This window comes from Periophthalmus magnuspinnatus, chromosome 17 (assembly GCF_009829125.3).
Source record: "Periophthalmus magnuspinnatus isolate fPerMag1 chromosome 17, fPerMag1.2.pri, whole genome shotgun sequence".
NCBI classification, from domain to species: domain Eukaryota; kingdom Metazoa; phylum Chordata; class Actinopteri; order Gobiiformes; family Gobiidae; genus Periophthalmus; species Periophthalmus magnuspinnatus.
In genome coordinates, this window is record NC_047142.1 from 2,199,779 (window position 1) to 2,216,519 (window position 16,741).

Below are 16,741 nucleotides of genomic sequence, written 5' to 3' on the forward strand. Positions count from 1 at the left end.
GAGACGAGAGGAGGACGAGACGAGAGGAGGACGAGACGAGAGGAGGACGAGACGAGAGGAGGACGAGACGAGAGGAGGACGAGACGAGAGGAGGACGAGACGAGAGGAGGACGAGGAGAGATGAGAGGAGGAGACCAGAGAAGGAGAGGGCGAAAAAAGGAGTGGAGGAAAGGAGACGGGAGGAGAAGAGGAGAGGAGACAAGAGGAGGAGGAGAGGGAGGCAGGAGGAAAGGAGGAGAGGAGACAAGAGAAGAGCAGACAAGAGGAAGAGAAGATGAGATAGGAGGAGGAGAGGAGACAAGAAAAGGAGAGGGGAAGAGGAGGAGAAGGAGAGGAGTAGAGGAGGATAGGAGACAAGAGGAGAAGAGCAGACAAGAGGAAGAGAAGAAACAAGAGGAGGAGAGGGAGAGGAGAAGGGGAGAGGAGTAGTGGAGGAAAGTAGACAAGAGGAGGAGGAGAGGAAAGGAGCAGAGGAGTTGACAAACAGCTCCTTTTACCTTTAGTTCAGTTGTAGATCGACAATTCCAGGAGATGAAATGATCCGAATGATTCTATAAATGAAGGTGTGTGGAGTTTAAAAACACAGTGGAGCACTTCCTGTATCGCCACACGATGACATCACAAGGTGGAACAGAGTGTTTTCAGTTTGAGAGAAGAGCTCAGCCTAAATCTACAGGTTTGTGTGTTAAAGATGTGAGAATGAAACAAAAAAGTCCAGGTCTGTTTGTGACGAGGAAACGACATTAGACCAGATCAGAGAAAACGGCGTCACATGTAAATTTAGTGACAGAGAAATGTTCCACAGTGTAGCATTAAAAGTATATTGCATGATTTGTCTGTTACAGGTGAATTTAATGCAGAAAACTCTTCCAGACAAACCAATAACATCTCCATGGAGACACAAGTGACCCTCCTGCAGAAAAGGTACACAGTGCACCTTTAACACATTCATAAAAACGCAATTACGGTGGCTCAGTTGGTAGAGCGCTGCATAAAAACGTGACCATTTACATTTTTTTTTTAGAAATATTTATACGAACGTTCAAACAGCTTCTTTTTAGTGACTTTTATGACACGATCTCGCCGTTTTATAAGGTTTAACGTCACATTTATAAACAGCTCCATTTTTCCCACATCTTCAAACCACGTGAACGAGCCTCGGCGGCAGTGGGCGGGGCTTGTCGTCATGTAAACAACTCCACATTGGCTCTGGCAGATTACTCCGCCGCGTCGCTCTCTAAGAGGATTTCACTGTGGATCTTTCACCTGATGGAGACTGATCTGTGCTAAACTCACCTCCACCTCGCTCATGTTTTTTTTGTTTTGTTTTTTTCTCAGTGGTTTAGTTTTTACTTCCTGTTTTTCACCTGTTCGTTGTTCGGCGTTTGGGGTTTGAAGTCGCACTGACAGAACGGAGCGGGCGCCGAACATTCACCCTGATCATTATTTGAACCGTTAATATTAAAGCCACATGAACTATTTAATTATTTTTAAAACTTTTTATTGCAACTTTCACCTTTTCAAAAACAAAATGAATTATACACAGATTATAAATATGAAAAAGTGACAGCAGCAGTTATGGAAAGAGGACACAGTTTTTCAAAAAATCAAAAAATAAACTCAAAAATAACAAACAAAAAAAAACAACTCAAAATTAAATGAAAAAAACTACTCAAAATAACTAAAAAAAATAAAGAAAATTAACTAAAAAAACAAAACAAAATGGCAACCTCAAAATAACAAAAAAAAATTATAAAGTGACATGAACTATTTAATTATTTTTTTACTTTTTATTGCAACTTTCACCTTTCAAAAACAAAATGAATTATACACAGATTATAAATATGAAAAAGTGAAACGTTTAATCTGTGGTTTTGATTATCACAATAAAATTAATTCACTGAGATTTTCAAATTTATTCACCAAACAAACTGAGACTGGACTGAAGCTGAGATCTGGACTGTAGTAAATGGGCCTGGTCCGGCTCAAAGACGGTGGTTTGGACGAGCAAAACGTCGCAGGTGAGTCAGTCTTGTCCTCGCTCGGTTCTTGTTAAAGTTCATAACCGAGAACTAAACAAACTCAGCATTTTCTTAGCGAATGTTTGAATTTCTTTAAACCTGTCGTCTTTATCCGATTGCCGTTAAAAGTCGGCGAGAGCGCGACCTCGGAGCACGGCCCGGATCTGCTGCCATCCTCGGTGAAATATAATATCACTTGTAAATGTGTATTTTACGTTGGTCAACAGGGCAACGGGACACACAGAATTACTTTTATTCCAGAGGCTGCGGGCCAGTGGAAATTTGTACACGGGCCGCAACTGGTCCACGGGCCGGACTTTGGGTACGCCTGCCGTAGACTCACCGGTATTTCCTCGTCTTCCTCTGTAGTCGCTTTGTCGTACTTCCTCGTCTTTCTTTCGGGCGACTCTCGTTTATCTCTTTACCTCGTGTCTCTTTTGGTTTCTTCTCTGCTCTGTGTTCACGATCTGTTCACGATCTCTTGCGAACTCTACCTGCGCGCACTCTGACCACGAGAGCGCCACCGCCACCTACAACAGTGGAGGCGCAATTACACTTTATTCTACTACACGCCCCCCTTTGGCATCGCGCCGTCCCGCCGTTTTGAGAAGGACTACCCCTAAACCTTAAACCCACCGCGGGCTCGTTCCGTGGTCGTAGTGTTGGATTTGTGCGCTCAAAATGCGACTAAACCCCAGATTGTGCGTTTGGATGTAAACGCACAAACACGATAAGCTAAAGGTCACGTTCCGCGAGCTGTCATGAGCCCGATCGTATCACGCCGTCCTGATGGAAGAAATACAAAGTGTGCGTTTGCTGACGGCCTAATCAAGTCACTTTTACACCGTGTGCTGCTTCAATTCGCCGCGAGCAAAAGAACAACACGACTTTACTTTTCAGTGTTTTTAAAAGGTTATTTCAAAGATTTAAACTTGTTTTTACTGTTTTAAAACATGAAAAACAACTGGTTTGGTTACTTTATATTTGCATGTGCATCCTGTAGTTGAGTTTAGAAGCACTTTCCACAACTTTCAGAGCGGAGTTTTGGCGTCAAGGTGATGCTAACAGTGCTAACGAGTAAAACCACGCTAACGCTAAGTGCGCGCTTCCTGATTATCGAGCATTAAAACGGTTTATAATCACAGACAGGACTATTTTGACCTCCACAGCTGCTCGTGTGACGTGTCTGCACTGGGGCAAGACGGTGGCTCAGTTTGTAGAGTGTTTGCCCGCTGATTTAAAGGTTTGTTGTTCAAATCCCGTGAATCTCGGTGCAGGTTGTTGTTGTTGTAGACGTATATAAGCGGGTGGGGTTCGTGGACGCTAAGCTAAACAGTAGATTGATGTTTCTGAGGTGACGTGAGACGATGGAGCAGAGACTGACGGAGGCGATCGACAGGACGACTCTGAAAGAAAAACAAATCAACACAATTTAATAATAATGTACCACAGTGACACGTCCGGACGAACACGAACGCACAAACTGAACTAAAGGATATTATTATTATTAGCAGTGGTAAAAGTAGTGGTATTTGTTCTAGTTGTAGTAGTAGTAGTTGTATTAGTTGTAGTGGTTGTGGTAGTAATAGTAGTGGTGGCTTTAGTAGATGTATTAGTAGTAGAAGTAGTAGTAGTTGTACTTGTATTAGGAGTACTAATTGTAGTAGTTGTAGTTGTATTACAAGTAGTAGTAATTGTAGTAGTAGTAGTTGTATTAGGAGTAGTAGTAGTAGTAGTTGTATTAGGAGTAGTAATTGTAGTAGTAGTTGTATCAGGAGTAGTAATTGTAGTAGTAGTAGTAGTTGTATTAGGAGTAGTAATTGTAGTAGTAGTTGTATTAGGAGTAGTAATTGTAGTAGTAGTTGTATTAGGAGTAGTAATTGTAGTAGTGGTGGTGGTGGTGGTGGTTGTAGATAGGAGTAGAAGTAGTAGTAGTTGTAGTTGTATTAGGACTAGTAGTAGTTGTAATAGCAGTTGTAGTAGTTGCAGTGATAGTAGTACTTTTAGTAGTAGTAGTATTTATGTTGCATTATTTCACTTTCCTGCACTGTCTGAATAAATATGTTGCTGCTTTTCCTGAAATCTTGTGTACGACATGAGGGAGGCACCGATCCAGCTTTTTCAGCTCCGATACCGATTCTGATTCTGCAGCTTTAAGTATTTTGCCGATACCGATATCGACCAGTACTTCATGTAACGACAGAACAGCGCTGTATAAATAAAAGTTAAAGAATAATGAGACTTTCTGGGACAACTACGACGAGTAAAAAGTCTCATTACATCAGTTTATGTCTAATGATATCGGCTGAATCGGTATTTGGAAGCCGATATTCGATCCGATACCCGATCCTAGTGTCAGATCAGTGCGTCTCTACGTGGACGACATTAAGTGGCTGTGCCCATTTTTATTCCCTCGTTTAATAAAATCCGGATCTTTTGTAAAAGCTTCTGACAGAGACGGGCCTCTGTGCCGTCTGCAGCTCATCATAAAACGTTTTATCCTCTGAGAATCAGGAAGTGCGCCGCATGCTAATGTAACTCGACCTTGTGGTGTCGCTGCTTGTTTTTATGTCCATACTGTGGAACATTCAGGCAGAGCAACAAAACCCATGAAGGTACAATTGTTCCAAAAACTTTAAACGCGTAAATCAGAGGTGTCAAACTCATTTTCACAGATGTAACTGTACGATAAATGTAACTAAATGTAATGTAAAATAAATTCAACTACTTTTTAATTGTTTTTTACCGTTTCTATATTTATTACTTATTCATGTTACAAATATTGCATATGGATTTACATAGATATGAACAAAATGTCTGTGTAACTGTGTATCTCCTGATAAACTGATATTTTAAGAGTCATACCTTTAATTTACCTCGTCACGGGCCACATAACGTGACCTGGCGGGCCACATTTGACCCACGGGCCTTGAGTTTGACACATGTGGCGTAACTGTTGATTTGTACACTGGCAAAATATTTTTATTTTTATTTTTTTTACACTTACAAATTTTGTTTTTTTTTGTTTTGTTTTATGCTAATCTGCTAGCATAAAGCACTAGCTAATGGTTTACCCCGGTGTACAACTTATTAAAAGGTGAATAATACACATCAATATCACATAAAGGTCAAGTTTTGTCTGATTTCACGTTAGCTGCTCCTTTACTGTTTATAAACCAGTTTAGTCGTTGCCACAGTGACCCCAGCCCCTCTAGCCCCGCCCCCTGCCCCGCCCCCTGCCGTCATGAGTCACGAATCTGAGACAAACTCGGTGCAACAAATGTCTCAAAACTTGTGAGAGCGTAATTTCAGATTTGTACAAGCAAAAAGTGTAAAAACGATATTTGTGAGTATAAAACAAAATTTGTAAGTGTTAAAAAAAAAAAAAAAGTATTTGCCAGTGTACAAATCAACATTAAACAAACTTTTTAGAACAATTGCACTTTCATAAACACCACAGTGGAGACAAACCGGACCCCATCCCCCACTAGAAAAATGACAGATTAGCCCTTTTCATGAGTCATTAAAACTTTCAGGACTTTTGAAAACAGCTGCGATGGAGATTCTTTGTATTTCCACTGTGTGACATCATGCAGTGGTTTGGGTTCTTGAGGACACCGCTCACATCTGCAGCTTTACTCAACTTAAACCAGGTGTGAACGCTTCAAAACAAGAAAAACAAATGAAAACGTAGCCCGGCAGCTTTAGTTTGTGTCCGTATCTTTTGTAACAGAGTGAGATTAGACCGGGCGCTATAATAAAAACATGTGAGATTCCGTGAAGCCTATCTGCTGACCTTGTGCGGTGACGAGAGCCAGAGACGGTGACACAAACGGTGCGTGGACACATTTATCTGCGTCCTCTGTCCTGGTTCGTGCTGTGGAGAGCGGACAGTCCATACTCTGAGCCCGGGATAAGCCTCGGGATTGTGTGTCATTCTGCCTTTGGGTTCATCACGCGGCGTCTTTGTGGGTGATTTCGTGCGAGCTTTGATGCTTTCGATGGCGTTTTCAGACATATTTGTTTTTGTAAAGACGTGTCCAGACCGTAGACTGTTTGTTTATATAAATGGACATAGCTAACCCGCTGTTACGTGCTAGCGCTCCCTTCGCCCCATTATCTTACGTGTATTTTATATTTATGCTGGTTTCGGGGCGTGGCTGGTCGCAGTGTAAATAGGTCGTGCATCCATGGCGCGCTCTCTTGCGTTCTTGGTCACTGCGCATCGCCCCGCCCTCCACATCTGGGGCGGCGCCATCGTCGTCGTGCGCGCTCCACGGCTCTGACTGCACCAAACCTGTTAGCTGCAGTTAGTTTTTCTGTCCTGTTTTCGCATTTAGCTTGATAAAGTTAGATTGGGGACGTTTTCGGTTTTCGGTTAGCGATGTCGGCGCTAGATCTGCGGCTCTGTACGGGGTTGGGCGGCTCATCAGTTCCACCTTTCTGTTTGTACTTTGTTTTAAACTCGGGAGGAAGGGGTTTGGGGCATTTTAAAGTAAATTAAAATCAACTTAAAATAAACTATTTAACTTTTCGTAACCCGTTTGACGCCAGTGTCCTCTTTAACATGTTTGATCCACCTGGGTAACACCTGTTAGCCGCCGCGTTCCAAATAGGAAGTGATCATGAGCGCACATCTAGCTCTACTTCACTTTCTATTGAAAAACTGCTGTCAAACTCGTCATTTTGGTCTTAAATGTTCATATTAACCCGTTCTACACGATCCTGGTATCATAGCAACCAAAGAGCCAATCAGGAGCGAGGCTGTTGGAAGGTATCGCACCGCTGGTTTTGCAGGGAGCGGGCGCTTAGCAACGCTGTCAATCAAACCTGTTGCTAACGCTAACAGGAGCGACCTCGGGGAAAGAAGGACCTGATTTGTCTGTTTTTATTGTTCAGATCTTGATTTACAGACAGTGAAATAAAAACCCCAGGATCATGTAGAGGGTTAATACGAACATTTAAGACCAGAATGAGTCTGAAGCAGCAGAGACAGAGAGAGGACACAGTTTTATAAAAAAAAACTCAAACTCAAAATAACAAAAAAAATAAAAAAAAAATAAAAAAATAATAATCAAAATAACAAAAAAATTAAAAATAACCAAAAAAAATCCCTCAAAGTAACAAAAAATAAAGAAAATAAAGCTAAAAATAACAAATAATAATAATAAAATAAAAATAGCTTCGAAATAACAAAAAAAAAAAAAAAAAAACTCAAAATAAAAAAAAATAAAAAAACTCAAAATAACTCAAAAAAATGAACCCCGGGATCATGTAGAGGGTTAATACAAACATTTAAGACCAAAATAATGAGTCTGACAGCAGCAGGTACAGAGAGAGGGGACACAGTTTTACAATTGAAAGTGAATTGGAGCCGATTCAGCCTCTTTCCATATTATTTTAATGCAAATCCGGTGACTTCTTTCTTTCGTTCAGTGAGCCCTGTAGGTTCAGACCGTGCCCACTGGTCAGACTTTCTCAAAATGAACTACTTTGGCTGTTGCTTTGGCAGGTAAAACTAATTTTACTTCACTACAATACAGACTAAGAACCTTTAAAGACGCTGAACCTGAGTTTTACCGCCTTAAAAAACGTGAAAAACTGAACTAGTACAAAGTTATTCCTCACTTAGCTTTTGCATTTTGAACATCTGAATTGGTCGCCACGATGAGTTTGTTAGCGGGGAGTTTTGGTGCGACGGTAATGCTAACAACAACTAGCATAAGTAGCTAACAAGCACTTCCTGATTAAATAAAATGCATTCTAATTTGACACAGACAGCACGCTCCAGACTGATTTTGACCTCAACAGCTGCTTAATATATCTGTACTTCCTCAAACGCAAAACGGAAAAATGGGGCGCAGCACTTTTACGAATTCAATTTTAGTTATGATGTTATCTGAAACAACCAATCGTTTTTTCACGAGCGTAAAATTGGTAATTAAAACCATCATTTATTCAACTAAATCTTTGTCTTGTGAAATGTCCATGTTCTCCATTTCCAAATCCTCGTTCTGTCAATCCAGGAAGGTGTTTTTTTTTTCCTCCTTCCATCACACGTTTTAATCGCGCCTGACACTGCCTCATTCACAACACGCCGCCGCGGTCCCGCTCGGGCCCCCGGGGGTGGGCTCGGTTTCATTTGCTGGTGCGGAGCCGATGTGTCTTTGATGATAGGAGCCGAGCGAGTCGTCGGCACATCTGGACTCTGGTGGGACGCGCCAGCTGCCGCCGTATCCTTCCACATGATGACCTGATGAGAGGAGGTGTGAAGCCGCACCACTCCCACCTGTTCACGTGTATCCCGCCGCCAGTGGAGTGTCCGAGGGAAATTACCAGGCGCTGAAATACAGGGAGAGACGTGTGGAGGCTGGTGCAGGCGGGAACAGGGGTAAATATTTAGAATTTTATAATAATGATGCTTTATTTAAACGTAATAAAGCGTGAGCGAAGATAATATCCTAAAACTGACGCCTAACTCCAGCCTTTTTTCCACCTTTAAGGCACTAAAACGCTTTACAACAAGGAACCTCAGCCATTCTTAGACCAGTTTACACAGACACTGGGGGCGAGGTGGGTTAAGTGTCTTGCACAAGGACACAACGATAACGAATGCAAACGTACACCAGATATATAACATTTTTAATAGCTTTATATGGAGTATCTTTCAATTTCTTTTGGTTAAGATAAATGCTTTTTATATTACGTAGCGAGTTGTCCCTCACCTTTCTCTCTGTTTCGTGGATTTTTATTTGTTCAGTTTTGCATGCTTGATTGGCTAGTCCTGATTGGCTAAGGGACTGTAGACCCTCGTGTCGTGCGTCCTGATTGGCTGTTGGACTGTAGACCATTGTGTCGTGCGTCCTGATTGGTTGTTGGACTGTAGACCATTGTCCATCAGTCTCCTCCGTGCCGTGTCTCCTGTTCAGTACAGAATGTGTTCAGACAAATTTACATAAACGTTGGATCTCAGTGTGACTCTGAAGTGCTGTACGTTTGCAATTTGTTTTCTCCCCAACAAAACCCACAATGTCGATGAAACGTTCTGCACCGACAAAGACGCCTACGAAGGTTTGAACTTTGAGAGAGTTTAAACGAGAGAGAAATGTGAGAAAATGTTAACGCCTGTGTGAGAAAAGTGTATAAAGTGTGTGGTGAGGGGTTTTACAGACAAAAAACATAAAGAATAATGTAAAAAATAAAGATGATACTTCGCGGATTTTGTCTGTTGCGGGTTATTTTTAGAACGTAACCCCCGAAGAATATAAGAATATAAAAGAGTGGCAGAAAGCACTAAGTTGGTGGAGTTAAGTTGAAATGCACCGTTTAGTGTGACTGGCATAAAAGAATGTACCAATATCGTTGTAACGGCAGCTCGGGACCACAATCGGCGGTGCATCTCCATCTCAAAGACACTAACGGCTTCTTTTTCTTTGAGGTTTTCGTAACCAAAGAAAAGACATTTTTTGAGAGGGGAGTTAAAGAGGCTATTTTTGTTTGGAAAGACAATCCATCTTTGCACAATCCATCTATAACTCCATCCTTACACCTAGATCTAAACAGGGAAAACAATAAGGCTAACCAGGATGCTAATAGCCAGTACGCTAATAAGTGTGAGAGCAGCCATTAGGGGCCTGAACGATTATGCAAAACATGTCTCAAGTTCAACAGACATAGTTAACGGATAGAAACTGCAAACAAACAGGTGTGTTAGCTTCAGTGTAGCTAGCTTACTCCCTTTACGCAGATATAAGGCAGTGTCCAGCAGTAATCTCTTATTAATCTAAACTAACAAAATCAAAATTGTGACAGGTGCTCCAAGAAAATCTATTTGTCTTTGCTGTAAACAAATTTAACATAATGAATAATCTGTATTGTGGTTGCTAATGATGCTAAACATGCTAACTCTAAACACAACAAACCTACACAGTGCTGCGATTCAACCCAAGTTTTTTGTTTTGTTTTTTTGAGAATTTGCTGACCACTTGACAAACTTTGAGTGACAAAATATCGGTTCAAACCCAAACACAGTCTTCCCCGGGGCTGAGGTCTGCTCCGACGGCATTCATCAGTATCATTAGCTTAGCGCCCATATCATTGAAAAGCTACTGGCTAATTTGATTACCGCCTATATGACATTCAAATTCAGGCTCTGTGGCTCATTAGTTTGATTAGTTCTACTTAATTAATTAATCCTAGTCTAGTCTGACTTTCTATTTAAAGGGGATGTACCTGATTTTTATTACACGGTTTAAAAAAAAACAAAAAAAACATGTTCGTTTTCATTCACATTCCAAACATCTTAATTATTCACCGAGATTAGTTCGTAAGCGTTTGTACAATTTTCAGAGACCAGATACATCGGTCACGTTAATGCTAACAACGACTAGCATGCTAACAGTGCACACTTCCTGGTTTTTGGACGATAAATACGTAATAATTAGAGGCCGACGTTACACAGCGTCTCAGAACTATCTTTAAAATATATACACTGTCAGTCAAAAGTTTCACCCTCCTGATTTGTTTTTATTTTTATTTATTTTTTTATTACTTTCTACATTTTTTACACAAAACAGAAAACATCAAATATATGAAGCAAGATTTATGGAATAATAGAAAAAAAAGTTAAATAACTCTATCACTTTTTCAACAAAGTAACGGGTGGCTATTTTGGAGGGCTACTCGTACACAATTAGCTCTGTGCACAGTAGCATGCTAGCTAGCTCACTGTGTCTCAAAGCTTATGCTAATTCAAATTTAACATAAACAACCTATTGAAATTTAAATTCATTAAAATAAAGACTACCCGACTGTTTTTATATGTATAATACTTCAATTTGCGGTGCTGTTTTAATATTTGTTATGCTTCAACATTAGCATTAGCATTAGCGTTAGCATTGAGACACAAACATGTCTTTCTCTGGTGAAGTATTCTTTTTATTTGTGTAGTTTTTTTTAACATGTTGTCAGTGACGTCCACCTGCAACTCCCTGTTCACTGTCTGACCCTGACCCCCGACTGCTGACCTCTGACCCCTAACCCACCTGCAGCTCCCTGTTCACTGTCTCACGTTAAAATGAATAAATATTTAAAGACACACGGCAAAAACCTCATAGAGATAAAACTGGACAAGACGTAGTGACGCTCACAGAAAGTAGCGACGGACAAGGCAAGTAGATAGTGTCAGTAAATTACAATGATTTTTTTTTATTTTTGTTTTTATTTTAACTAAGTAAAAGCCAAAAGTAAAATCTGTCAAAAGAGTTGGACAAAAAGATGTAGGAGTGAAGACGTTTAGCTGCTCGTTCAAGCCGCTTCTTCTTCAGTTGTGTCAGATTTCTGCTCATTGAGCTCTTAATTTTCAGACCTATTAGCATCCTAGCTCACTCTGCTGTTCTCTTTGTTTCCTTTGTTTGCTTTGGGTCTGAGGATGGAGTTATAGATGGAGGAAAGATGATAAACTCAGCTCTTTTTGACATGTTTTCCTGTTGTTTTCTTTAAATCTGAGTATAATTCCTTTACCATTCAGTTCTGATTATTTCGCCCAAACCAACTCCTGAATCCCTGTTTTTTTTTTTATTTGTTTAACCCGCAAATATTTACAGTGAATCCGACAGCTCCTCTCTGCTGTTTTTCATAGCAAGAATGCAAACACAGACACACACTCATCACATTTACACTGTTCCACATGCTGTTTCATGCCTCTCAGCTGGAGCGCCACAAATAGACCTGCACACATGGAAAGAGGACATGTTTTCACTGTTTTTTCTTTCCGTTTTTTCATTTCTGGAGCGAGCGTTGTGCCGCTCTTATTGTCTGATGTCCTTGGAGTGTAGCGTTGTGTGGTGTGAACTCCCATAGGAGCTCTCTCCAGCTCTGTTTCTCTCGTTTCTCCCTATCTGTTTTTCTCTCTCTCTCTATCTCTCTCTCTTACTTTCAGTCTCTTTCTCCCTCTCTCTCTTTCTTTCTTTCTCTTTTCTCTCTGTCTCTTTTTCTCTCTCTCTCTCTTTCTCCCTCTCTCTTTCTCTCTTTTCTCTTTTTCTTTCTGTCTTTATCTTTTTCTTTCTCTCTCTCTCTCACTCTTTCTCTCACTTTCTCTTTCTTTCTCTTTCTCTTTTTCTCTGTCTTCCTCTCTGTGTCTTTTTATATCCATCTCTTTCTCCCTCTCTCTTTCTCGGTCTCTCCCTCTCTTTTTCTCTGTCTTTCTCTCTTTTTTCTCTTTCTATGTCTCTCTCTCTTTTCTTTCTCTCTTTCTCTTTCTTTCTCTCTTTCTCTCTCTGTGTCTTTTTCTATCTATCTCTTTATCTCGCTCTTTTTTTGTCTGTCTTTCTCTTTCTTTCTGTCTCTTTCACTTTCTCTGTCTCTTTCTATCTCTCTCTCTTTTTCCTTTCTCTTTCTCTCTATTTCGCTCTGTCTCTCCCTCCAGTTTTTTTTCCTTTTCCTACATAACTGACTCTGCATTTACACCTGAAGCCGCGCCCTACTCAATAGTTCAAAGGTCAAAGGTCTAGACGAAGGAAGAACACCTCCATCTCCATAGAGACGAACCGAATTACAGGTCAGATCTGTGTAGAGGCAAACCCACCCAGCAATAAATGAATGTGTTTGTGAATGAGTGAGTGTTTCCTCTAAGGTGGAAAAGCGCCGTATGAACATGTGACCCCCAGACCGCGTGACCCCCAGACCGCGTGACCCCCGGACCGCGTGACCCCCGGACCGCGTGACCCCCGGACCGCGTGACCCCCGGACCGCGTGACCCCCGGACCGCGTGACCCCCGGACCGCGTGACCCCCGGACCGCGTGACCCCCGGACCGCGTGACCCCCGGACCGCGTGACCCCCGGACCGCGTGACCCCCGGACCGCGTGACCCCCGGACCGCGTGACCCCCGGACCGCGTGACCCCCGGACCGCGTGACCCTCGGACCGCGTTACCCGACCGTCTAACCGCGTGACCCGACCGTCTAACCGCGTGATCCGACCCTCTAACCGCATGACCTCTGACCGCGTGACCTCTGACCTCTCTCCTCTTAGCTGGATGCTACGTGCACAGGGAGCGCTCTGTCGTGTTGTGTATATTTTTTATCCCAGACAAACTTCCGAATCATCAGGCGGTGCGACACAAAATGGCACATTTGAATGTCAGATTCTCATCTTGTCGCGGCGCAGTTTGACATTTGCATCAGAAGCAGCGACATGTCTCCGCTCGTTATTAAGATGAATTTGAAACACCGTCGCTACCAGGAATATTCAAATACTGATCATAGCCAGAACCGAAAAGAAACACAAGATTAATGACTGTTCCGTGGATTCAAAACGATGTTATTATTTTCAATCATGAAATACTTGGATGCTAAAAAGTACTACAGCTTAAATATTCAAAATAATCTGTTAAAGCGCCCGTGTTACGCTGTTTTCTGATCTGTTCTAATGTCGTTTCCTCGTCACAAACAGACCTGGAGTTGTGTTTTGTTTCATTCACATGTTTAACACTCTGTTCCACCTTGTGATGTCATCATGTGGTGATACAGGAAGTGCTCCAACTGTGTTTTTAAACTCCACACACCTTCACTTCTAGAATCATTTGGATCATTTCAGCTTCTGGAATTGACGATCTACAACTGAACTAAATGTAAAAGAAGCTGTTCATAACTGTCAAACTACCACTTGATGACATCACAAGGTGGAACAGACCGTTTTGAGCTTTGGATGTTGAGTTTTTGATGAGTTAACGGCATTAGGACATGATTTAACGCTCACATGACTCCATTTTGTGTCGTATAGAACCTTTTAAATCGATAAGTTCATGGGTCAGATTCGTCCTCTCAAAGTTGCTTCATGTCGTTAGCGAAACAATTCATCGTTCATTCATTCAAGAGACCTCCACCAAGGCACGAGTCGCGTAGTCGGGAGCGGGGTCTATTGAAAGTGTTTAGAGCGTACGCCAATGTTGTGTCCTTGGGCAAGACAGTTCACCTACAGTGTTTTTATTGTTGAAGCGCAGAGTCAATAAATGATCGTGTTTGTGTGATGTCATCGCTATAATCCGACATGTTTACTGCACGTGTGTGATTTAAAGGAACGGTACGTCATTTTCAAACCTCAGGATCATGTAGAGGGTTAATACGAACATTTAAGAACAAAATGACGAGTCTGACAGCAGCAGGTACAGAGAGAGAGGACTGCACACAAAAAAAACAACACAAAAAATCAACCCCCAACAAAAACCAACTAAAAAAAAAAAAATAAATAAAAAATAACTTTATATAAAATTATAATAAAAATAACTAAAAAAAAACAAAAACTCAAAAAACAAACAAAAATTCAAAATAACTAAAAAAAACTTTAAAAAACTCAATAACAAAAAAAGAAAATAAACTAAAAAAACAACCTCAAAATAACAAAAAATTATAATTAAAATAACTTTTTTAAAAACTTTAAAAAACTCAAAATAACAAAAAGAAAATAAACTAAACAAACAACCTCAAAATAACAAAAAAACAACAACCAAAAATAACTCAAAGAAAAAAACAAACAAAACAAAAATTAAAAAATGAACAAAAAAAAAAAACAAAAAAAAAAAACAGCATCATGTAGAGGGTTAATACAAACATTTAAGACCAAAATGACGAGTCTGACAGCAGCAGAGACAGAGAGAGGACAGTTGGTGGTTAAGATTTTGTGACAAACCTGAAATATCTTTGCAAAATGTAATAGAAATAACCCTCACTTGTTTTGTTTTTTTTAGAATGGAAAAGATACAAGATTCACATGATTGAACCTGCGATTTAAACAACGTCTCATCTAACGTCACCTGTTTGTAGGATGTTCAAGATGTTCAAATTCACACAAAATGGAGCAGGAAGTGCCCACGATCACTTCCTGTTTGGAACGTTGCGTCTAGCAGGTTAGCCATGTCCATTTATATATATATATACATTTTATATATACACATTCTATGGCACATATGTCAAACTCAGGCCCGGGATCCAAATCCGGCCCGTGGTGTGATTATATTTGGCCCGTGAGATCATATCAAATGTGCATTACAGCTGGCCCGACAGTAATAGAGCCTGCACCACTGATACTACAAATCCCAGAATGCTTTGCTAGTTCGCTGGTGCACAGTCGAGACCATTAGCAAACAAGCTACTGGTCACTTTGGTCAAAATAATGCCACGCCTCCACAAAAAGAGCTAAATGAAAGATAGAAAACAGGAGCTTTCAAGACAGGTGGGAAGCAGATTTATAAAAAATATATATATATATAAATAAATGAATGAATAAATATAAATATATAAATAAAAAATATATAAATAAATACATGAAAAATAAAAATATAAATGAATAAATAAAAAAATAAATGAAAAACAAAAATATAAATAAATACATAAATATAAATAAACAAAATATGAATAAAAATAAATAAGTATAAATAAATACATGAAAAATAAAAATATAAATGCATAAATAAATATAAATAAATAATTGAAAAACAAAAAAAATACATAAAAATAAATAAAATATAAATAAAAATAAATACATACATACATATAAATAATTAAATAAAAAAAAAACATGAATAAATAAGAAATAAATACTACTGTTGTGTATTTTATTTCAAATTTAATTCCTCATATGTTTGTAATATCAAGCCTGAGTTGTTCCAGATTTTGTGTTTCAGCAAAACTAAACTTCATATGAAAAGGTTAAACGTTACACATCAGATGCGGTCAATTTTTACATAAATATTGACCCGTTTGGCCTTTGAATTTGTCTTAGTTTTAATTTTGTCCACTGTGAATGTGAGTTTGACGCCTCTGCTCTCGCCCCAGTCCAGATATTTCATACAAACGTCTCTCGAGGTCAAAATAAATCCTCTGTGTGCTGTGTGTTTCTAATGATAAAGCGTTTAAATATAAAGTAATCTCACTAATTGACAGATCTAAATGTGCATCTCTTCATATACAACAGTTTCTACTTGTTATAAAACCTGTCAGCTCCGTCGTAAATGGTTTATCAACGAGGATTTACGCAGCTTGTCGTTTCTAATTGTGTCCAGTAGCAATTTGTTCCATGGTTTTTGTTTGTGATCCTTTAAAATCCCCCCGAATCCCACACGGGATCAAACTGAAGAATAGAAAGAATCTGGAGGCCACTCGTTGATGATTTACGTTTGTGCCAGTGGAATTTGAGTTTGTAATTTGAAAAAGAAAAAAATCTTTGTTCTAAACTTGGCGTCACATCTGAGGCTTTCACTGATACAGAAAATAGACCGTCAGTCGCGCTCTGAATTCTGCTCAAAATACATTTCAAACGACGCAGCTGGACCCGGCTTTTATCACTGAATGGAGCTTTTTTTAGGAGCGGTTTCTCGGTCAAGTTTCTAAATGCGACTCTCCTGCGTTTTAGATTTTAGGAATGTTACATCGTTGGGCTTTAAATCGAGAAAAACACACGAGAAACGGTGATAAACAAGCTTCTTATCGTCACAAATGTCATCTCTTTGCTTGAAATGTTGCACAGTGTGGCATTAAAATATCTCTCATCACAGACAGACAGACAGCTGTGCTTAGGGGTCCCGCCGGAGGAGCTGGAGGAAGCGTCTGGGGTGAGGGAAGTCCCCCTGCAACCCAACCCTGGATAAGTTGAAGAAAACGGCTGGATGCGTCACTCAAATACCTCGGAACGACATGTTTTCTTCGTGTGATCGGGGCTCGCC